The sequence below is a fragment of the Hirundo rustica genome, chromosome 4 (assembly GCF_015227805.2).
Source record: "Hirundo rustica isolate bHirRus1 chromosome 4, bHirRus1.pri.v3, whole genome shotgun sequence".
In the NCBI taxonomy this organism is placed as follows: domain Eukaryota; kingdom Metazoa; phylum Chordata; class Aves; order Passeriformes; family Hirundinidae; genus Hirundo; species Hirundo rustica.
The window spans coordinates 26,226,835-26,252,041 of record NC_053453.1 but is presented as its reverse complement, the minus strand read 5'-3'; the positions used below and the strand labels follow the sequence as shown (position 1 = coordinate 26,252,041).

General features: G+C 36.8%; 1 protein-coding gene across 1 annotated transcript in view; it reads left to right on the top strand.

Annotated features, from left to right (window-relative positions):
- The window catches only part of FOXP2 (forkhead box P2), a 403,711-nt gene that overhangs the window by 40,770 nt on the left and 337,734 nt on the right, over window positions 1-25,207 (top strand). Inside the window, 1 exon segment of the mRNA XM_058420110.1 lies at window positions 19,957-20,098. The gene's annotated coding sequence lies outside the window, so the exon portion shown is untranslated.

Here is a 25,207-nt window from a genome sequence, read left to right as displayed (position 1 = left end):
CATCTGCCAGTCATTTTCTGTTTGAAATTTAATGCTGATTTTTTTTTTTTTTTTTTGTATGTTATACATCCTTTTTGTTCAGCTGTAAACCATGTGCCATTTTATATAAGAGACTGACAAGATAAATAAATAGATGAAATGTTTTCGTTGAACATTGAAATATGGGAACTTTAAATAGGCAGACACAGACATGATGGTTCCACTTTGTAGCGTGATGACATAGCATATAGTTTAAATATTATGTGGTTAATGGAGGATGTCGTTACTCTATTTCATTAAACATTTTGTATGTTTTTCTATCCAGTGGAGAAGGTCTGAGCCTATATTTTTGAAATGCCTATTAAATTATCTTAAGCAAAACTAGTTAACAAATCACAGTAACTTAAGTGTAAATTGCTAGATACTGTAAAAATCATTGGTGGCTACAAGAATTTTTTTATGTAATATAAAACCTGCATTACAAAGGCAAGAAATCTATTAACTGCTCTTTTGGTACCTGTGTATGATATTTGCAGGTGTAGCTGTCCCTGTCTTAGTAATTTGTTCCCTGTAACAGGGACAGGCTGTTTCTGTCCCGTTGTCCTCAAGCATTCCTGGTATTGTGTCCATACACTACTTTCTTGGAGTAATTATGATAAGTGTGTTTATTTCACTCCCATTGAGCTTGCCCTCAACATTGAATATGATTAATATTAAAACAGGTGTGTTCAAGGGACCTAACACCATGCATTAGGTGGAAGCATGATGTGGTGAAAAAAAAGAAAACAGAATTCTAGTTTAAACAGAGGAGCTAAGTGCTTCTCCAGATTTTTCATCCCTCATATTTATATTTCTGAGGTTGTATTTTAGGTAGGAATTCCATGTTCACAGCAGGTTGTTTGGCAGGTGTTGCCTTCTGATCCAGGGCACAGGAGCTTCATGAATGTGAGAAGCTCTGGGAAATGCCAACAAAGTTCTTGCTTTCTTTTATCCAGTTCCTCTGTTGATACTGGCAATGATATGGACACCTACGGAGAAGGGAGGTGGTGAGAGGGATGAGACAGGAGTCTTCCTCTGACAAGAAGTGCTTACCTTTTCCACCTCTCCTGTGCTTTTATGTTAGCACCTTCCTTCTGTGCAAAGGTCTTTAACATTCATTCATTCATTCATAAGGAATTTGGAGTTCTTAAAATACTCTCAAGACTCACGAATTTGTGTAACATTCCTAAAACTCAGTATAGAATACAAGTCAAACCCTGTTAAGATTCCTGACTATGCAGCCATGGTTTTTGGCTTAATGCCAGCTCTGTAGTCATCCTATACTGCAAACTCAGATCTTGGGTGCATTAGTACTGAGGATGGCCCTTCCAGCTTGGAGTGGACTTGTGTGACCTTCACCTTATTTCCAGCTCTTGCTTGGCGTCCCTCCTTATGCCTTGTAGAAAAGTTAGTTCTCTTTTCCATGAAAAATCACCACTGTCATCTCTGTCTCGGTCCCAGTTATTTAAGGAATGTTACAAGTGTCACCTTTCAGAATCAGAACAGGACAGTAATATTAATTCAGTCATTTCAAACAGTATTATCACACACTTTTAGGAACTCATGTAAAATTCAGAGGCGTCAGAATGTACAAAATGTTCATTATTTTTGATATTTTTAAAAACCTTGTTCGTAGGTTGAAGTCTTCAAAGATATATTTTTGAGCCATATTCCATCTCTGATATGATATACATGTTCTTCTTTTAAGGCATGAAGTTCTGTTAGAATCACATGGAATGTGTGAAAGCTGGTATAGAAATATTTGTATTAACGTTTTGAGAACTGACAATACCCCAGTTAATCCCAGTAGCACAAATATTGTTGGTCTAAACTGCAAAGTTATAAGCTAGTAAAAAAAATCATTCTTACAAGAGAAATGGCATAGTTTTAGATCTTATTGGCTTATAATAAAATCCCTTGTATCCATGTAAAGCTTCTTGACACACCTGTGAAATATTTTGCAGTATAAGCTTTGAGGGCTGAGTACTGTGGACAGCAAAAAGGAGAAATTTTAAGATTTTGAGAGAGTCCTCCCTTGGCATTAAATACCATACCTTACTTTTTCCCAGGTGTTCATGTGCTCTTGTCTCCTGCAGTTACCTATAAACTCCAGTGCCTTAATGCCATCTCATTTTTCTATTTTTGTTGTAAATCTCTTTGTTCAATAGGACTGTAGTGTTCTTTCTTTCTGTTAAACATAATAATAAAGAATATGAACAGAAGGAATGAAAGCGGGAGAGCTGTGACTTGTACCATGTGAAAGCTGCCCTTCTTTCTGAAGGAGATGCAAAAGGTGGGGCAACATTTGAGGGACTGGAACTAGGGAAAGAAGTAGGAAGAATCACCAGAGGGAGGACCTCAGAGATGCTTCTGTAAATTTAAAATAATGAAGTGAAAAATTGTGGAAGAGAAGCCAGAGATGGAGATAAATTTTCAGTAAACCCTGTGATACTGTCTCACTTCAGTGTAATCTCTGTCCATCAATTCCAGTATGCCTTAGGTTTCTCTAAATCTTTTCAGCATTGCTAGGTTGATAAATATGCTGCAATTTTTGTAGCTGTATTTGTGTTGTTAGTTTCCTGCTGATTCGTGTTGCTCTGAAACAATCCATCCAGTAGCCCAGTAAACATGGACTGGAGCAGGCTGGGCAGGTTGGAGGTTATGAAGGACTGGGCTTGGAGGTAAGCTTCAGCTGCAGTAGGATTGCCCCTGGAGTCAACCACAGAGCTGGTGTACTGAGATCTGCTGTGGAGCCATCTTCAGGTTGTTCTTGCAGTTCAGGATTTCAGAGGGGAAACAAGATGGTTGCGTGATAAGGGAGATCCTTAGGTATTGTAGTAAAATGAAAGAATAAACTTGGGCTCTTTCCTCTGGAGAAAATTTCTCTCAAATTGTCAGGTATGGCATTGGAGTTTGTGTGAATTGATAATGTCATCATATTGAAGTTTAAATTTCCCTAATGCCTTAATTTTCTTGAAAATGTACTTAGAACAGTGTCTTATACTTTTCTAGATGTTATATCCACATCTTCTGAGTATCAGAGATAGTGTCTTTAATAGTGAACTCACTCAGCTGTCAAGGGGAGAACACAGATGCTTCTCTAGAGGAACTGTGGATATTTGCTGTGGGTAAAAAGTTGGCCTGTGCTTTGCTGTAAGTAAGGGGAATCAAAATGGACTGAGTAATCAGTGAGTTTTGCAACCAAGAAACATGTATCAGCAGCTGGATATGTCCCTGAATCTGGACCTGCAGCCTCCTGCAGATTCTTTGGCAATATACAGTATGTAGTGTACATTGGAGGATCTTGTCTTGCACCTTTAGCTTGATAATAAATCATTCTCAAAAGCCACTTTTCTCTGAAGAAAAGTTGTTATGTTCAAGGATTGAGTTGGAAAGTCTGGATAAAAAGTACTGTGTTCTTAAAACCTTCTAAAACTTAGTTTTAAGCATTGAAAGCTTGAACAACTGTTTTTCACATTGTTGACAAAATGCTCAGTCATCATTAATTTTGAGCTACTAGCCTGGAAACCTCTGAATGTCACCGGTGAAACCAGATTCTACTACTTTCATAAGTTTTTCATCCCCATCTGTTTTCCCCTGACATCTTTGGCCTCCATGACTACAGGGTGACCTTTAATTAATGTCTGCCTGTGAGTCTTGCTTGAAGTTTATCAACAGGACCAAACGATGCTTAGTTCTCCAAATATCTGCCAGAATGCCACCTCTCTGCTTAAGCTCTTTGTCTTTTACTTTGAGGAAATGTGAGACCTTTCTTCCAAAAACTTATTAAAATTATTTAGGAGTTCTCTATGTTATGGTTTGCAGTAGCCTTTGCTCATACTACTGACAGAGTAGTTTTATGTCTCCACTTGCATTTTTTGCAATTTGCTTTAAGACACTGAAAGTGAGCATAAGAGCAGAGTACATACAACTGTAAATAAATCTATTTGGCCAATCCAGGAACAGTCATATGCTCAGTAATGATGCTCAGTAAAATGCTCTTTTTTTTTTTTCCTTTTATTGTTCTCTGTTTCCTCCCCACCTCTTCTAAGTACAAATAAACAAATAACTTACAAACCCAGCTCTTATTTCCATTGTGTAAACTGGAAGGAAGTAGCATATAAATTTAGGTACTCTTTACTGTGAGACAGATTGAGTAGCAATTTGACTGTAACCCTCAAATTGTTTTAGCTTGGGATTATTGTGAGGGCAGGAAGAAGTGTGAATCTGGGCTTGTTTGGCCAGGATTTCAGGAGGCATTAGAGTTACTGTACAGCCAGTGGCATATGCAGACAGTGGACCCAAGTATTTTCTGAGAAGCAAGTCTGAGCTAGGGTGTTTGGAAGGAAAAAAATGCCTGTGCTTGAGAAAGTAAAAAGTATGAATGAACTAAAGTTGGTTCATTGTAAGTACTGAGGTGGAGACAGTTTTGGAGTGGAGTTGTAGTTTCACAGGCAGTTGATCTCTAATGATATGTGAATTTTAAAGAGAAGGGGGTTTCCTTGGTCCCCTGCCTTCAGCCTGCCATCCCCTTCCCTCTTCTCACATCTGTGGGCTCCTGTGTGTGGGCTTGCAACCTTTCTTGGGTTTCATCTGGAGCTCAGCAGACCCTTCTCTGCCTCAAGTTAACTCAGCAATGCAGTGAAAAACAAATTTAGCAGAAGCCTGTGTAGGCTTACTTCCTTTTATGTGAACTGAACTGGCTCACAGAGGGATCTGAGATTGCTGTAGACTTTATAAGGTAAGCATGGGAGCCAGTGGCTGATGTGGAAAGGCAGAGAGAGAAAAAAGGTGGGAAGTACTCCTGTTGTGGTAGTAGTGAGCTGTTAACCCACTAGCCTCTTCTTAAGAAACAATTCGTGACCACTGATTCTCCTTAAAGAATCACCTGCATCACTTTGAGCAGTGTCTGTGAGGATGGTGTTCTTCAAAAACAGTTGGCAAAGCGAGGTTTGCTCTACTGGGAAATCTCTGAATTGAAAAACCTACTGAGAACCAAGTTTGAGACATAAGATACCAGAAACTGTGCCTGCTTGCTCAAAGTCAGCATGGTGTTCATGTAGATGAAGGCTGGAATGCATTTGAAGAAGGGAGTTTTCTGCGTAATTTTACTTGGGTAGCTGAATTTCATATTAATTATATGAATTAATCCTTAAAGTATATAGCATGTATGTTTTTTTGGTTTTGTTGGTGTTTGTTTTGTTTTGTTCTGTGGTTTGTTGTTGCTGTTTTTTTTTTTTCTTTTCTTTTTTTTTTAATGGGCCAACCACTTTATTAGTTTGTTGCAAACCCTATTTTTGCTGGCATGAACATCATGCAAATCTTTGGTGTTTTTGACTCAGCATTTCCCCAGATTCCTAGTGGTGCACCATATAATCATGCAGTACCTGCCTTCTTACATGCAGTGTAATTGCACGGTGTTCCTCTCTGTATGAAGTTGCATGCTTGTGTTGAGTTGCTGATGTGTTTCCAGAAGTCTGTATGTGATGCACATCACCATGGTGTCTAAGCAGCTGTATTGGTGAGGTTGCTAAATAGTCAAAATATTTGCTAAGTGTTTTAAGCATTTCCTTAAATGTTATTCATAGACTATCAAAAGAAAACTTCAGATACATTTAGGAAGGATTTATTTCTATCTCATGTAAACAAGTCACACAAATGCTCTTATTTTGTCTTTAAATGCCAAGGTATTTTTCTAAAAAGGAACAGCAGGAGTTTTGGTGAGTTTTTGTTTTTAAATGAATTAGGTTGATCAAAATGTTTACTTCTGACTCTGCTTTTTGTAGTCTCTTTACATTTTTGTTACAAAATACCAAATTAAGTAGATTCTGCAATCAGTACGAGACAGCAATTTTGATAGGACAAAATCAAATAGCTTCAAAGCTCAGTTTTTCTTCTCACAGCTGTGATAGCATTGAGTTGTTACTTGAGAGTGAAGTTTTAGTGAATAATGTGTTACAATAAAAGATAAAAGTAAACAGTCCATAATTCATGAAGATGTTGATTAAAATTGGTGTATTACTTTAAAATTAAATCCCCCAATTTTAGAACTTTGATAACACCCTATGCTTATAAATAAGGCTTCACAGAAGAGCAGAAGTTTAGATCTGTTCATCATGTCAAGAATGGAATATTTTGAAACTTGAAGAAAGCCTCTGTTGTGAGGCGTTATAAAGTATACTAGGGTGCTGTGTAATGTTGCAATGAGCTAAAAATCTGCTTGGAAAACTTGTTTTGTCTCAGTGTTGAAATATTGTTTATAAACTTCCAATAGATATATGAATTTTCAAGGGGAAAGCATCATATCCTTACTGTGAAGTGTCTTTCTTGTAGGTGCCACTCTGTTTTAAATTTAACTGACCCTAGGAGTATTGGTCTTTTAAAGCACGTAAGAATAGGATTTATGGTTCTGAGTTAATAAAATATGCTGATGCCACTGTAAGCCCTATTTAGATAGACAGCAGTAATCTCTGTTGAGCAGTATGAAACCGTCTGTCTCTAAGTACTGGAGAGCTAATAGTTCACAGCAAGGTTGTACCACATCCAGAGATGAGAAAAATGTGTCTGAAGTCAGAAGAGTTTTAGCTGCATGATTTTATTTTCTTTTGTAATTGTATTCTTTCTCCTGTGCTGATACTGTACATCGTGTCAAGTAAACAAGATACCCAAAGAGCGCAGAGGAAAATGTGCTTTTTAAAGTTCATACTCTACCTTACTTTTGTTGGCTTTAGTACAAGGAAGAATATTCTTCTGAATCTACAGGGTGAATCTGAAGTGTGTGAAATTGGTGTTAAAGATGGGATATATTCATAAAGAAAACACATTCTGTTCAATAATGAGATACATTAAGAAGACTAAGTTAATATGTTGCCACAATGTTTGTTTTGTACAGTATAAAAATACTGTTTCAAGTTTTTTATCTTTCATGAAAGGAGTTGATAGAATTATGTTTGAAAAGATAACTTTGAATTTGTAATTTTTCGATTGTGTTTGAAATATTTGACATTTAAATACGTAGATGTATTTAAATATATTGCATTTTCATTATAGTTAATCCTCTTGAAAGTTGGTTGGCAGATGCCTTAAGCAGTTCTCTAAAATTGGGGCAGATACAGTATTCTGCAAACTTGGAATTTAATTGCAAATAAAGAACATTTTTTAATTGGTTTTTTTCACTTTTAAGATTCCACTTTTAAATTTTAAAAGAGAATTGTTTTATGTAAACAAAGGAAATAGACTTTAGTGGAGAGATTATATCTGAAAATTTACTAGTTGTTGTCACCTTATTTTATTATAAAATATTAATAATCAGTATTTTATATGCTGCAAACATAAAGATTACCTCTCTGAGTGACTTAATATATTAAGTAAATCCGTGGGCACAGACCATTCTGTGTACATCATAAGACACATATTTTTACAAAACGCAACAGTTTTAATATTAAGATTGCTTTATAATTTGAAAGGAGAGCAGAATAAGAAATAGTTTCTTTGACAAGTGTTATGTTTGTTATAGTCCACAAGTACTTGATGTCATTATGTGCTGGGATTTTGATTTTTGTTTTGGGGATATTAAAACCAAATATATTCATTATTTTTTCACTCTCATGTCTTAGTTTTTCATTTATTCAGATGCTGAAAGATATAGCTAAATATAGCAAAGCATTTTGTTTTGTGTCTAAACTAACTTAGCAAATACCCTTAATTTCACAGAAGTCAATAATAGACACTTAAAAATCTGAAATACAAGGGAAAAGGAAAAAAACCCTATGTGTAAAAGGTCCTCCATACTCACATGATAGCTGTTTAATACTTGTATTCTTACAAACCTTTCACACCTTTTTTCTGGTAAGCTGCTCCTTGGTGGCAGCAATCCACGACTACGAGGTGCCCAATGGCTGCATTGAGCCAGCTCGGTGTTCCTTCCAAAGCTCATCTGCCTTTTGAAAGAACAAAATACAGTGGGAGGTTATGCCTGTAAGTTTATTTGTCAGGTTTTTCTGTACGTGTTTCTCTTGTGTTGGCAGTTTGTTTTGGCTGTGTTGGGGTCCCAAGTCTCACTCTCCGGGTCTTTGTGGAGGGAGAGAGAATTCTCCTGAGTTGTGGTGATGTTTTAGAATTGTCCTTGATGAATGTGTGCGTTACTGCCAGAATCTGTGACAAAATATCTGGTCTCAAAATACGTAGTTTGTTTAATACCACCAAGGTAAAGTACGGTGGGTCACGAAGTGATAAATGAGCCCTCAGCTTCCACGGCATGTGTGTTGGGGAGAGCCGTGCTGTGTTTCAGGGAGATGGAAAGAGTCCACCCTTGCCAAAACGGTCTGCGGGGCTTGTTTCCACGTGTTACCAATCTCCGTCTCCCTTGGACATCCCCTTGCCAGTGTAGTTGAGGGAGCCGAGGTCCAAAGCCCATGGTGGCCGGGTGAGGCAGGCCTCCCTGCCGTGCCGGCGCTCTCTGCCCGCCTGGGGTGCGGCGCCGCTGGGCGCAGAGGGCAGCAGATAACGAGCAGGCGACTGAACTGCTCCGTGAGAGGAGACACACGGTGAACGCCGTGTGCTGCTCATCTTCTGTTTGCATGAACTCATACATAGGGTCCAGTGAATTGGGCGCTAGGATGAATGTTATCGCAATTTTGACGCAAACACTTATACGGCTAATCTCTTTCTAAACGCTTATGTTTTTAATCTCAAGCCTCTTTATGTAGCTGAGATGCACTTTTTTCCTAACTTGACTTTGTTTTATGGGGAAATATTTCATATCAGATTGCTTAAGCTCTGGGCTGTCATGTAAATACCTTCTGTCAAGTATATAATACACATTTTAAAATTTGTGCAAATATTTATGCTCTTGAGGGAATCGTGTCTCTCTCGACAGGCAGTTACAACCTAGAAAGTAAATAAATTGATTTTTTTTCCCAGTCTTCAATGTTTTTGCAAGAAATTGTAACTCTTTGAAAGATATTGGAATCTTACAAAATTCTGGAAGATAATTTTATTATTTACTTGAAAAAAACTACTTCCTGTCTTTCAGCAGTGCCTGCAGATACATGTATGTGCATAAATATATGTTTTAAAAATTGCTTGTATTTCTTCTGAAAATTAAAGGCCAAAGTATGAACTAAATGAATTTACATGTGCCACCACATTTTAAGTTATCTTTAGAAATGCTGTGAAGCACATTTTTTGTTATTTTAGGTTTGCTTCCAGTATTTGCTTAATGGATTAGTTTTTTTCTTATTTTAGTAATTTTCCTGCCTATATTACATTGATAAGATGTCTGGTGTTCTGAGTCTTTAAAATGAAATCATTAAAAGTTAGTGAAATTCAATGGAGCAGAATTTGGTAACTTTCACTCACTTCCAGATAATTAGCTGTATTTTTCCTTGTTTGTATGAGAAGGAAAATTATTTACACTGAAGCTTAGAATGTAGTTTGCAATCAATAGGAGTTACAATAACTGTGATTGATACTGAACATATGACTGCTGTAATATTAAATGCATCAGAAACTGTTCTCTGATAAAAAAAGATCTTGTAGGTTTAACTGAAGGAAGTATATTCTGGATGCTAGTCTGTATAAGTCATAATTCATTGTATTTGCCTTTTTTCTTTTTACAGTAATAAAATACATCTAGAGAAAGTAAATCTGTGATTTTAACATCTTTTGACAAGCACATTAGACTGTAGAAAGAGCATCCAAGTTGGGGCTCGGGGCATATGGTGCTACCTTCTGCTAGCATAGCTCCAGAACAAGTCACTGTGTTCATCAAGGGGTCATATTCAGACTCTCAGGTTCCCTCCTCTGGTCTGGGGGAAAAAAAATGCATTTCCCCTTCACAGGGAAAAATCAGAACACAAACTGCAAACCTCACTACCCTGGGATACCTTCACTGTGCAGAGAACACGCAGATGTTGTGATGTGTTTTGCTATCAATCAGGTTTTTTGTCAGGGCATTCAAGAAAGGCTCTATATTAGCCTATATAGATATGTATAGCTACTTTTTAATTCTGAAAAGACTTATAATGCTACTTTGAAAGAGTATACGTTTATATCATGATGTGAAATCGTAGAAACATTTCAAACATACGTACATTCAAAGCATTATTTGAGGAGGTGTTTTGTGAATAGGTAGCAACTGTTACACGCTTATTTTTCACGTCTTCCTAGATTGTCTTGTTTTATTTATATTAAAAGACTGGTATTTATAATAGATAATCCAAGTGTTGTGTATCATGGGAATTCAACATATGGATGAGGATACGGAAGGCATTAGTTATATGAGATTTGTTGAACAACTTTTAATTCAGATTGTCATTTTTAACACACGGCAGTGCAGATGGTGAAGTTTTCACTGTCCATCAGAGCCCAGATACCTTAGGGACAGCTGTTGCTGATAAATCATTTTACGTGCTTTAGGTCAAGAGTCGTCAAACCTGTTACAGCACCTGCTTCTACATATGCAAATCTGTTGTTTTGTCATTTCATTAAGCAAGGAAATGTCGTGGTCTGTCTTGGCCATAAGTAAGCCTGGACCATATCCCGAGCAAAATGAAATACAGCAAGAAGACAACTGTGGTTTCTGCAGTACAGCCATGGGATGCTGCTCCTGTTTGGGGGCTTTGTTTCTGGAAGACTGCCTGCAATTTGGAAGGAAGGGTAGAAAGACAAGTGCATGTTTGGAGGCAAGAAGTAAAGGGAAGGTGTTTGCTGTCATTGACTGTAGGGTAGCTGTGAAATTTGACATGCCCAGAAAGCAGCGGGTGCCATGTGGGGCTCCCCTACGCTGCATACCTCTGTTTTCATCATCTGGTGAGCCTGCAGCATGATTTCCAGGCACTGGAGCATACAACATGTCTACTTCGGTTTGGAGCTGATTGATCCACAGTGCAGAACACGCTTGTGGGATCTTCCCTTGCTATAGAAGAACATAAATGATTGAAATGTTTTCTTAAGAAAGAAAAGTATCCTTTGTTTATGTACTTCAGTGCCCACCAAAAAAATTCCTATCAAATGGCAGCACGCTGCAAGAACTGGGGGTTTACTGAACAAGCCTGAGCTTTGGATGTTTATATTTGTTTAATCTACCAGGTATGTAAAGAGAGTTTAAATCACGAGGAGGAAACTTCTTTGTTTATCGCACTTCACAAGTAGGGCTGTGGCATGTAGTAGAAATGGCACTTAAGGATTGGTTTTTTAAGCAAACTGACAGAAGATTTTATCCTGCACTGCCATAGATTGCTGTGGGGGAGAAAGGGAAATAGAAAAATTGATGAAGAAATGCTGCATGCTGTCATTTTAGATTATGTTATTTTGTCCTGACTTTGCTGCTAATTTTTTTTAAAGATACTGTAAAATTCCGCTGTTGCAGAAAGTACCACAGTAGCGCTGTTGTCTGTTAATTATTTCACTCCATAGCTAATTTGTCAACAGTATTTTAATCAAGCCAGCAGCAAAAATGCTTTTTGAACGTTTTGTGGAGAAAAAAGAATACTCCCCTGACCTTTCAACCTTGTCAGCTGAGTTTTTCCATTCTGACACTAGGCATTATTTTTGCAAAGGTTGGAATTTTAACTCTTCAGTGAACCAGATATCATTTTTATTGGGATATTAATTCTGGTAGGTGCTAATCTCATCAAGATTTGCAGACATTTTCCTTCATAGGCCATTCTGATTTGTAGCTTTTTCTTTTCACAGCAGTATTAAATACCAAACCTCTCTGATATAGAAGTTCATTAGAGATATGTCTTTGATGGCAGCCCTTTCAGGGCTTCAGTTTCAAATACCTTGATGTAAAGCTTAAGAAGCCATTGTGTTGTAAGCCCTCCTTGATGTGTCTTATTTAGATCTGCATAGTAAATCAAGGAAAGTAAATAACAAGGCAGCAGATGGAAGCATGGAGATAAGGCCAGTGAACAATTGTATTTGTATTTTGTTATGATGTTGACAGGAGCTAAAATTCACTAATCTAGTTCAACTGATCTGCATTTCAAAGAAATCTCATTTAGCAGCAACTTGAAGGTTTGGAGGATAAAGTTCTTTTATTGCAGCTTTTATTGCATTCTTTGCTAATTTATCTGGTCAAGATTTAGCCTTGCTTACTTAAAGCAGCAAGCATGTTACAAGGAGTCTTAAATACTACGAAAGCATTAATGTCTAGACTATGAACTGAAGGTAATTACACATCCAGCAGTGAATAGGCTACATTTAGGAAATACTGTTGTCCAAACGGAATTGGAAGAGAAATGCAGATAAGGTATTTTGCCCCATTTTCTCTAAGGTTGGTTTTTTTTTTTTTTTTAATTATTAGTTTTTAATTTTGTGGAAAATTAATATATAAGCAAATGGAAAAATATTAAATATGAACCCCAAAGTTTCTTGAGCTGTGAGTTCCATCATACCATATTTTGCTGCTCTGTTTACAAACTGATAACTCATATTAAAATTTAATTTAATTATTGCCTCCTTGCATCTATGAAACAAAACTATTAAAAAGTGGAAGATAATTTAATAGAATGATGGATCACAGTTATTTTATGTGTGCTCTAAATGGTGTATATGTAAGTTAGGTACTTCATATTAGATACAGTGCAGCCATGTAGTTTAGAAAAAAACGTGATAAATACATTGTAAGAATCAAATATCTTTAAAATGAAAAGGGATATAAAGTAGAATTCAGGGTTTCCTTCTGGAAATTTAAAGAAGTTGTTCAATATGAAGGCCAAAAAATAGACTTTGATTTAGTTTTCAGTTTATGATATAAATACTAACGATGGACTGTTTAGGGTATCAGACATAAGCGTGTCCATACCTATGTACAGATGTAATGATAATAAACCAAAGCATGGCCAGGCCGGTGTACATCCACGCTAATAATGTGCCCCAGTTCTCTAAGACATGTAAATTAAACCCAGCAGCTGCTAAGTGTTAATGCCATAGTCCTTGCTGCCTTTCTGCAGCCTGTCCTTGTCACAGAGCCTACACCTGTGCCCCAAGGACTGCACTTCCATCTCATTTGCGGTGTGGGTCTTTGCACTTCCTTTTAGTGTGTCTTTGTAGGCTTTAGAGGAGTGGAGGGGGATGCAGCTGCGGATGAGGTTGCTTGCTAGGCTGCAGTGATATGTGATAGCTTTTGACTATGGACTCCATAGGCTAATCAGGTCATGGGGTGGTAAAATGTTTCTTTAGTTGTAGGACTGTCTTAAGCATCTTCTGATTCTTCTCCTTGCTATACCTCTAAAAATGTTCATACAGTGTGAGTCTGGTGTACTCCATGAGTTTGAAAGCAGCTTTTATTTAGCCAGTTTAATTTCAATATAGATTAGTTTCTCAGAATGGCTGATCATACAGCTCCATGTATGCTTTCCTTGGCGCAGCTCAGTGGCCAGTGCTGAGAAGGGTGAGGTGGTACTGGTCCTGCCTCTGCCACTGGAAGAAGTGTTCATCAGTCTACACTCCATGACACACAGGCTGAGCTTCCACAGTGGAGCAAGCCATGCCACATCACAGTTGTGTGATCTCACTCCTCTCTTGCCCTAGCAAGGATGACTGTGTTTCGGTCAAAAGTTGTTCACTTATTTTACAGGACTGTTTTAAAGTCAGCTCGAGGGAGGAGTGAGAGTCTGTAGGTGGAGCTAAACGTTAGGGAAGTGAGGGCTGCTTTGGCTTCAGATTAGAGTGATTTAAGTCACTGTGCTGCTGCATTCATTCTCTGGAAACTCTACCTTTACCTCCAGACCACAGTACACTCTGTATGTGTGAAATAAAGTAGACAGTACAAAAGCAGTTATTCAAACAAGTGATTTGCACTGCTTTGTGAAAGAAATAAATACCAGTCAATAAAATTGTGACAATAGAATAAATCTAAGTTTCCTAGAAAATTCCAGTGTAAATGAACATTTATTTACATCCCAATCTGCCAAAGTTCAGAAGTAAAATTTTGAATTTAAAGATATCCCAAGGATGTCATCCTATTTACAGTACCCAGAAGCAAACAGGTCCACAAGATCAAGCATAGACAGGCATCTTCACATTTTTAGTTAAACTCTACCTTTTTCTGCATAACAATGTAAATCATCCCCTCAAATAAACTCGTGTTGTCTGGCATGCCACGGTCTGCAGAGTTTCATTACCCATAATCTGTTTTTAAAACCTGATGACCTTGTACCTTTGGCTTCAGCATGGCTGGCTCTCGCTCCATCCTGCCTAAGCCCATCCCGCGCTCTGGCGTTGCCTGAGGTGACAAGGAGGGATTCCGGCTGTCACTGAATGCTCTCCCCTTTCTCTCCCTGTCCCTGCTGGCTCCATGCACGTGGTGTGTTCCTCACAGAGCTGCACAGGGGGACAGTGTTTTCAGCAAAATAGATAGTGGGACAGAAAATAAAGAGGAAAAGGAGAAATAGAGGGGGAAAAAAATAAATGGAATTTTACGGAATTTCTCACATCTTTCTCTCTGCAGAAATCTTTTACACCCCTGCCAGTAATATGAGAGTGCTGCAGCATCATAACAGCACTAGATATTAATGAGTAATTTTCTCTCAAGTGATAGGGATCCAAACTAGTTAGCAATTAGGTGGATTAAAAACCAAACTTTAATTCCTGCTACCATCGCATTGGTGTTGGTGTTGGCTGCATAACCCCGATGGGCTGAACTGTGTGTGATTCTCCTTGTCTGGAATCACACTGAACTGTTCAACATTAATTTCTTCAACTCGTGCTGCATGTCCCTGTGCTGAATGACAGCCTAATGTTGTAAGGAGAAGGGCAGATAGAGCTGGAAGGAATGTGAGGGAAAGGAGGTGGCACTTTTCCCACTGGTGATGATTGGAGTAAAATACTCCCAGACATATCTACCACGAGAAGTACTATACAAATTTACCACTATCTATTGAACATCCCCAAACTTGCATTTTAGTTTAACAACAGTTTACCAAGTATTACATGTGTTTGTCCCAAATCCAGCATTATATCTTGGTTGGTGGATTGGCTGGGAGAGCTAGTCAGCCTGAGTCTTCTCTCATCCATCTCATATATATCATTTCCTTTGGGGTGGTGAACAGCCATGCAAGGAATTATTTAGACATAAGTCTGTCTTTTGTTTTCATACCATTTCTATCCTCTTGCCATTCAGTTTAAAGTTGTATTTCTGGTCAATATATTTTAAATAAGTATTGACTAAATCTGCAAGAGAAATGAGGAATATTTCTCTAAATCTTAATGATAATCCAAATCCAGAAGATTTCAAGAATTTGGTATACAGCAGATGAGAGGAATAGATTTTAAATTATTACAAATTTTAGCATGTCTTTTCAGGTCTTGCAGGAGATCTATATAAAAACATAAGGAAGATTTTTGATTTTCTTCATGGCACTGATGCATAGTAGAAAGATTTACCTTTACCTGTAGACAGATAATTTGTCCTTCTTTTTTTTTTATTTTTTTTTTTAAATTATGTAGGAGAGGGGAAGTGCTCCCAATTTGATGTTTTCTGAAGCATTGTTGTGTTAACCTGGTTTTTCTGAGCCTTTTGATTTTCTTAAATGGAGTCAGATCTTTTTAGTTATTGTACAATATTAAGAGCAGTTTTCTACATTTCCCACAGATGTAACATAAACAAATCCTTTGTTTTTCATTCTCTGTCCTTTGCATATTTCTAACCTGGAAACAATTGTAACTGACAATTGGTCTGGCCACTGAGGCTGAGGGGTGGAAACCTCAAAAAGCCAATCTTCTGCTAGACCCACAAATGTATAAAAAGTAAGAAATAAACAAAGGGGCTCTCTTTTCTCCGCTCTCTCAGCTGTGAGCTGGACTCGGAAGGACCTCTGCCTTGCGAAAATCTCTTGTGTGCGTGTGACTGCTTTGTGTGTCTCGGTGACATTGTTGTTTTGGGGGTTTTTTAAATCATAGCATATTGAGGTTTTTAAATGGCAGACAAACAGCTTCATTCAGTGTAATAGCACAACATTTAGAGAAGTTTGCAGTATAACACCATTATTGCTTTAATTATTTACATCATGGTTGATCTCTTATTTACTCATTGTCTTGTTTCCAGATTAGGACAATGATGCCACAGATCAGCTGGAAGGGACCTCAGTACAGATATATTTATATCTTTTGTAACTGTTTTAATACATTTTTCTTAACAATATTTTTGGCATTTATTAGCAAGTAAGTAATTATTTTTTTGAGTTTATGTTTTTTGAGATAAGATTTCTAGGTAAAGGCTTTCAGATAAACACGGTTTTAAAGACATAAGATTGTAATATTACATTAAGCAGTCTATACAATTAGAAATGAGAGTAAATATTGTTCAATCTTAAACCAAACTAAAATCAAAACTCCAATCCAATCTTTGATGTTATATACTATGGTATCAGGCCACATTCTACTCTAATTTTTTACTTAGTTGCACCAAATAGGCTATAGGTATTGAAAGTAAAATTAATAGGATGCTTATCTGCAGAACTGGAATTTTGTATCATATTAATCACAAAAGAATTAAGAAACTTCCTCTTATAGTCCTCAAATGCTTTTTTTCTCTGATGCATTTTTCTTTAGCAAACTCTAAAAATACAGTCAAGAGAATAAAGTATTTTATCTGCACTTATTTGAGATGGCTTTGTAATGCAGCTGTGTATTTATGAGTTTCCAAAAAAGTCCCATAACTGTTACACTAATAAGATCACATTATGATGTGTAACTTTTAATTGGCGTCTTAGGTAATTTATAGGAATGGTGTGAGCTTGCACACAGGTGTAGCTTTTAATATCCCAAATTAATATGTAGGTACTCTAAAATATATCTGTGTCTTTAAAATTGCAGATTACTTGTATCACTGTGCTGTTTCAGAAATAAAAAACTCCATAATCTAAGAAATTCATAATGTAAAAACTTTTTCATGTATCTTTGATGTAAGTGGATTTCCACCAGGTATAATTGAATTAAGGAATATATGGAATAAATTTTTTAAAGCAGCATGAATTCTTATTTAACCTTCACGTGAAATTATATAACAAATGGTTGGGAAAAAAGCATTCTTAGTTTACACGATTTTTTGGGGTTGCTGTTGATTCCTAATGATTTCAAGTGATATAATTGCATATCAACATTTTCCCCTTTACATGCACTTGTTTGAGAGAGTCAAGATGATATTCATGGGAGGATTTTCTGAACTTGTTGATGGTAACTTGAAGGCACATATGGAGGGAGTAAAAATCAATGCTTTTATTTGACGACTAGTAGGTAGCCACCTGTTCTCATGTGGGGTTTTTTTTTGTGTTTAAGTAGTGGTGATGATAATTCTGAATTCTTACTGTTCATATCAAATTGTTTTCAATAGATTTATCCTGCAATAGTATTTTATCTTCTGTGGTATACCTGGAACCCATGTCTCCAAATTTTACTATTTTTCAAGGAGCGTATCTTTGCTCATATATCAATGCCAAAACATTTGGTTCTTGTTTGCTACAGCTTGCTCTTATTTATAGTTAGTATCAAAGTGATGTGAAGGATATCAAACAGACCTTGAATACCTGTCTGGTTATATTCCTGCCCTTAATGTTCTAAACAGAAAATCTGGACAAATAATAGAAAGGAGAGGTAGCCAAAAATGTTGCTATAAGCCATTGGTATATGAATGTTTGATCATTAGCATGCTGTATGAAAGGTGAGTTTCCTTTCATCCTCAATTAAGCCATTTAAGCTGCAGAAGCAAATAGAACAGCAAACATTGGAGCAGGCTCTTCTTTTTCAGAGAGGGGAATAGATTGAACCGTAAACATACTTTGATCCAGTATTTCAAACTGACCAAAAAAAGTGTCTGTTATAAAATTCCTCACTGTAGCGTCTAAGAGTGTTAATGAATAGGTATGTATGTAGATATACTGGAAAACGTCTGGGTTTTGGGTGATATTTGAGGGTATTTGCATCTTGCAAAAGGGATTTTGATTGCATACTGATGTCTGAACAAAGTTATTTCTGTCCTGCTATGTTTTTTTGTGCTAGTACAGGCTGCTTCTTCATATAATGTGCCTCTGCACAGCTCTACATATAGGGATACTTGGTTCACAGACACAAAGATCTGAATCTAGTAAGACAGCAGAAAGGACTGGTTATATTCCTTTGGTACACCTGGTAGGTATGGATAGAATTAATTAACATCATTTTTGCTCAAAAGTGAGACATCCTAGTCCATGACAGCAAAAAGTGTTTGTTCCTGATGACAGTCCTTCACTTTCTGCTGGTTCAGAAGGCTTCCCTGAAGGAATTTTAATTGATCTGCACTTACCCAAAATAAATCAGAAACGCTGCTGTATCCTAGAGATTAAAGCAAAAGAGAAGATATTGGAATACAGAGTATATGATTTTTAAGATTTGCTTTGAGAAGAAACTTGGGAAATGGAGATGCTGACCTGCATTTATATAAGCGTTGCACTGAGTGGGAGCATATGGATGAAGTTAGACTCAAACCCATGAAACCAGCAAACAACTTGGGAAGCAGAACCTTGCTTTGTAGCCCTCTGCCCTGGCTGCTTTGGGACTGCGGACTGGGGAGAGAAAGGCTACTGCTGCTTTACAGTAAGACTTTGCTACCTCATATGATTTTATTTTATTTTTTTTCAGTGGTGATGATCAATCAAATTTATTAAGCATATAGAAAAGAACAGAGAACCATGGTATTTCCCTTTGATGTTTAAAATTATCTTGCCTGTGCTTCAGATGCAACTAAGACTAGACTCCCTGTGTACCTAATGAAGTAATTCTCATTACTGTGAATGGTGAATAGATCAGTGTAAAATGGATATAATATTTGTTGAATTAGCACTAACATGAGTGAATATACAAGGAGATAGGACTGGTCATCCTGGTTCAGACCGATGGTTCACTTAGGCTGTCATCTATCTCCAGTGGTGGCTGTCTTCCAAGGATATGTCCGTCTTCCTCTTGACTTATGAAACCTCCTTGTATAAACAGCATCCTTGGGAAGAAGTTCACAGTTCTGTCACACAATTTATGAAGAAGAAACTCCCATTTTGCTTTTGAACTTGGCTTTTATTGGTTAGTTCTTGAGTTCAAAGGATGAGGAGCATACTATGCCTGCGCAGTCCTTCCGTCTTCAGACTTTAGGTGTTTTCTCTCACGTCCTTCCTTAAGTCAGCTTTTTTCCAGTCTGGATATTAGTGCCATACTGACTTCTTCATATATGGAAACTGTTTTAAGCCTTTGATCATGTATGTTTTCTTCTCTGAACCTTTACTAATTAGTTCTGTTGTTTTGTGTTCTGTGATGGACAAGAGAGTAGAGCGTGCTTTTCAAGATAGGGCAAATGACATGTTACACTTTGTCCTTTATTCTTTTCTAAATAATTTTTAACATTTAATTTATAGACTTTACTCTGATGGAGTAGTGAGTTTTAGGTTTTCATGAAGAAATTTCAAGGAGACCTATCATAAACCCGAGGTCTCATTTTATGAGCAGTAGGATATAGTGCAATAGAGAGCTGTTTCGTTTAACAGAAGATTCAGATTAGAATATTTATCAATACTGGCTAGGCAGAATGGTTTATAGTAAACCTGTACTCAACAAGTTGTGATTTCCTGCTTGATGCCAGCCAAAAGTATTCGCAGTGTCTCTTTGGTACAAAATAAATAAACAATAATATGAAATCGTCTTTTAACTTGTACATTTGCTTTTTCAAAGAAATACAGTCTTGTTATTATGAATCTCAGAAGTGAAGCAGTTGACTGCTCTAGGAGTAGTGACTACTTCATGTCTCATACAGAGAAAGTAATGTGAAATGTGTAGGGTTTTTTCCTAGGTGTGTGGTACATAAGGATGGCACTGAAGTGTGTTTTAAAGAGATGATTGTATTACCTTGCAATAAAATACAATATGGATGCTTGCACTTATCGTGTTCCTTTCCCTTTTTACACTTAGATAACTTCAAGTGAAAGTTAAGGACCTTTTGTCCTTATCTGCCATAGACGTGATAGACATTTTTGGAGGGAGGACCAGTTTGAGCGAAAAGGAAGAGACCTTCGCAAAGCACAGCAAAGTGACAAAGTGACTCTGAAGAAATGTAAGTGATTTATAACTGAACTGTGGCTGTGTTTCTATGTGGATTTATATGCCCTGTGGGAGGAATACAGTACCCCATCACGGAAACATATTGCTTAGAGATGTAAAATATATTTTAGGAAAAAAATTGTGAACCATGCAGAAAATACTTATCCTTTTTATGTTAGTGTGATGGTAAGCTATGCTACAATTAGGTTTTTTCCAAATGGCAATTGTTAAATGGAATGAAGTGCTCTAAGAGTCAAAACCATGTTTTTCCACCATTTTCTACTCATCTTGATATTGATTAATTTAGATACATAGAAACTAAGCAGCTGTATCTCAGTTGTTCTAGATTCTGCTTACCCTCAGAAGAGGAGCAGGCATCTCCAGAGGTCAATCCATCTCATTCAGAAAGCAATGCCAAATGAATGCAGTATCGTTTGCTGAGTAGGTTGTGTTGACTGCTTAACTTTAGCCTAAATGTTCAGTGAACACTTTAACATGGCATGGCTGTGTAAGATGCGGTGCCAGCTTCTTTTCTCCTCCCCATTTTGTCGTTCTCCCTCACTCAGCATGTGTAGCTGTTTGTAAATTTGGAGAATGGATCAGACTGAAAATAGCCAATTATTTGTTTGGTTCTATTTTCAGTTGGTTTTATCCCAGCCTTCTCCCATATGGCTGTCCAAGGGCTGTCACTGGTACAGAGGGTGATGCGAGTGGGAATTAGCAGCCAAAAGTGTGCGGGAACACATGATGGCAGCTGCGCTAGTTTCTGCTGCTTAAATTCCTTGGTGAGCAATAGTCTCAGACCTTAGAGATATTTTTAGTGCTTTGCCATTTAAAAGAGTTAAAAAATACGTTTCTTATTATCTAATGGGGAGCTACTGTTTTGTTGTGCACCTCATGCTGTGATAGTGCTCTCTTTTGTGTCCCTCGTAAATTAAAATTCAGGTCTCCAAAACCAGTAAATGGTATAAGTGGCCATCAAGTAAGCAGGTGACATGTTGTGATTTATAGTGCAGGCATGATACTGTATAATTCAGATATACATACATAACTTCTGAATTCTGAAGATGCTAGCCTGATTTTGTATTGCAGCAAACATGATGTGTGGGTTGGGTGATATCGTATGGTTAGTGGTTGGACTAATTTAGGCATAAGATCCTTGTCTCCTGAACAGAGAAATACTAAGTAACATTTAATTCTCACAGTAAATACCGGATGGGAGGGTATAAAAAAGACAGAGCTAGACTTCTTTCATTGACACCTGGTGACAGGATGACAGGCAGTGGGTACAAGCTGCATACAGATTATTAAGTTATGTTTCCATTGAAACATAGTATAAAAAAACTTCCTTATCTTGAGGATGGTCATCCTGGATGAGGATGGTCACACTGGAGAGCCTTACCCAAAGAGGTTGTAGAATCCCCAGCCATGGAGATACTCAAAACCCAAATGGACAAGCAGCGTGCTACATCTGACTCTACTTGATTGGGGGTTGAGATTCAATGAGCTGCTGAGGTCTCTTCTAATCTCAGCTATTCTATGATTTTGGGGATATTTATAGGTAGGCAAAATCAGAAATATTCTGCTATTTTATTTTTTTTTATGACAATAATTTTCTTTTTTTTTTTTTTTTTTAAGTATTTAGTTATTCAGTTTAGTATTTTAGTTAAGTTTTGGCAAAAATGAGACATGGCAGAATTTGCAAGCTTTCTAAAATGTGTTAAATTATATTTTAAGACTTGTGATTGTAACTATGAAAATCACATTGAAGTCTGTGAAATTATCTTTTAGTTTTGAATTAGCACCAGATTTCATGCGATGTGAACAGTCACATGATGGAGATTTTAAATGTTTAAAAATAGTATCTTTTTTACTTAATCTATGGCAAGAAAGACACATTTTTTAGTATCATTTTGTGCTTGAAAAAATAAAAAAGAAGACATAACTGAAAACAAACTCTTGCAGGTGAGCTCCATTAATCCATAATAGACATAGCTGTCTTCCTGAAGGTTTTTTAGAGATCATTGAGGTCTATAAATTGACTTAAGAATTTCATTATAAGCTCTGTTTTCAGTTACTTGCAAATGGCCGTTCTGGGACAGTCCATAGTTAAAAATGATGCCAGTGTAGACATGTAAAAACTGGGGAAATGTACAGTGAGGCTTCACAACATAGCCTTCTATCTTCTATGAATGTGTGATGGAGGAGCTTTCTTGTATCTTGAAATGCTTAGGAGCCAGGGACTCTCTCTTCAAATGTCAGCTTTCTTAAATTTTTAGTTTGATTAATTTGTCAGTCATTTTCTGTCCCCAGCTTTTCTATAGCCTGAATGTCTTTGCAAAAGTTTCTGTGAGATGGGTGTATCATTCCTGAAGATGGAAAAAAAATGGTCTAAAACAAGGTCTATGACCTCTTCTTTGCTTTTGAGCAAGGACTTGGAATTTGAAAGGGAAGCTTTAATAGGTTATAAGATGGGTCTTTTGCCATGCCTCTGAATGTCTGTCTTTACTGCACTGAATTATGAGCTTTTGAAAATTGCTGCTTACTCATACACAGAGGAGGCATATTACTTTGTCAGCATATTCTGAAAATATTCCCTGTGTATTCATAATCTTCTAGAAATGACTGAGTCTGTCCTGGCCTGGAGATCAAACGCTGTATGACATTTCAAATTTACAGATCCCCTGCTATTTTCACAAAAGGGTCATGTTTTTTTAATTTTTCTGGGACAGTATATTTTGATTCTTACACTTGGTAATTCTGGTTTTCTGCATTTTATGCTTAATTTTCCCAAATGCTGTTTGAGAAGGGTGTCAAGAATGGGATTAATTTCCGATGATGTTAGGGATCTAAAAATATAGGTGGTATAAATCTGAGCTGGTCACCATAGGCCTCTTTAGTCAGTACAGAGAGATGGAGACTTCCAGGGGAGGATTCCCATAGCGTCTTTTTATTTCTGTCTTTAGATGAGACAATTCCTTCTTTAGAGATGCCTATTTCTTGTCACTCACAATAAAAGCAACCTAAGGGGACTGGCACAAATTTAGAGTTTTAACTTTTCTATTAAACATTAAGACAGATAAATTTCATCTCATGTGATATAATTCGAGACTTAAAAGGCAGAAATGTTATTGCTGAAATTCACAGAACATCCTGCTTTCACACCAGTAAACAAAATTATTTTAAAAAATTATTTCTTTATGGTTATGGTGATATATACAAGGTTAATAAAAGGAAATATTCCATCTCTCTTAGCCATCCTATGTAACCATTAAAACAATGCACTTCAAATGTCATTTTAATATTAACTATGAAGTATCAATAGATTTTGCGTGTTTTCTTGTATTTGGGTTCTAGGTTAAGAAATGCAAATGTTTTAACTCTATGTCATTACCTAATTTCTAGTAAGGTAGTAGAAGGGATGTATCATGAGATTCTGGTATTGTTGCCTTTAGCTTGCAACAGAATATTGAAAAAATCTAGTGCTAATATAACAGACAAAAATTCACCTTTAGTTAATTTAAGGGCAAGAATTTAGCTGGCTTTCCAATTTGAAACAATTTGCTCTATTATCAACTAATATTGATAATGTGTCTATTAAATGTGATTGTGATGAAATGCTGTTTTCCATTTGTATTGAAATATTTTAGATTTCCTTAGTAATTTAAACTGTTGTCTATACTTGAGTAATGGCAACTACCTTGGCTAACACAGGATGATAACATACCACCTTCTTCAGTCCCACTTTTCATGGCTAAGAGCTGTATGTGAGGAGCACTTTCTTGCCACGGAATAGTTGAATGTGTGTAAAAGGCATTAGAAGTAATGTATGCTGGCTCTGTTTGCTTTTTAGCTAAAATGTAGACATATAAATTGTGGTGTAATTTATTATCAGATGTCTTTCTATGTCTAATTGCCATGTATTTGAATTATTACCTGGAAGGGCTGACCTACGTAGACTTCATACATGTTCTTAACATCACTGTGATGAGACTTTGAATATGTCTCAAAGATGGTCTCAGTTATACTTGTTCTATTGTTCAGAAATGCACAGGACTGCTTGTGGTAAGCTCGCTTTCTGTACTCACGGTTGACTGATTAACCCTTGTTGCAGTGTATACAATTTCTTTTCAGTTACAATTTCTCTTTGAATATTACATTTTGTATTTGAAGTGTATCTTTCATTTTGTTTCCATCCTTTCGCTGTTATTTAAATTGGTACATTTAGGCATAGTAGCAGCATGCATATATTATAGCGTAAAAGTACAGCAAATACTGATTCCTGGAATCTGCATCTGGCTGAGGAAGCAATATGTTTCTTTAAAAGAGTACTTGCGAGTTTGCCTAAAGAAAGTGCTTAGACAATGGAGATAACCTGATGTTAGTAATTTGTAGTTATTTCTGTTTCTCTGTCTACATGCACAAAATAACATTCACTGATGTTTGTATTGCAGTATCACTAAGTTATGTATTCTAAACAAGAACAAAATATTTCCCTTAGATACGCTGTTACATCAGTACTTGCTGGCCAAGATTCTCACTGGTGAATACACAAAGCTTCACCAAACCTGGCAAGTTGTCTCTTTTTGTAGTTGAAACCAGTTTTATAGGGTCTATTTTTTTCAAGCCTATAAGATTGTATGACTTTATTTGGATTTGGTTTATATTATTCCCATCCTTCTGCAACTTTAAGAATGTTTAGTTTTGAATGGAATATTATGCTTTATCACAAAAAACCAGAAGACCCTTGATCTGAGAAAATGAAAAGGGTAGTTCAGCCAAGGTGCCACTAAACAGCGGATGCTTGAGTACTGAAGAACTGTGCCTATTTTTATTGAACTATAAATTTTATGACACTTTGTCCTGACCCTGTGTGAGGGTTAAACTGAGGAGATACAACAGGCTGAGAATATCTGGGTTCCGTGAATGGATCTGAGTACAGAAACCTGAGGAGTACCTGTTCAAGAAACACATTAATGACTGCATCAAAGTTAACAGAACAAGTATTTTCCACAGCATAGGCATCTAAGTCATCAGGGGCTTTTTAATAATAGAAAATTTCACATGAATTCAATCCCATTCCATGTAGAAAGTGAATCAAGTTCCTATCACGCTGTTATTC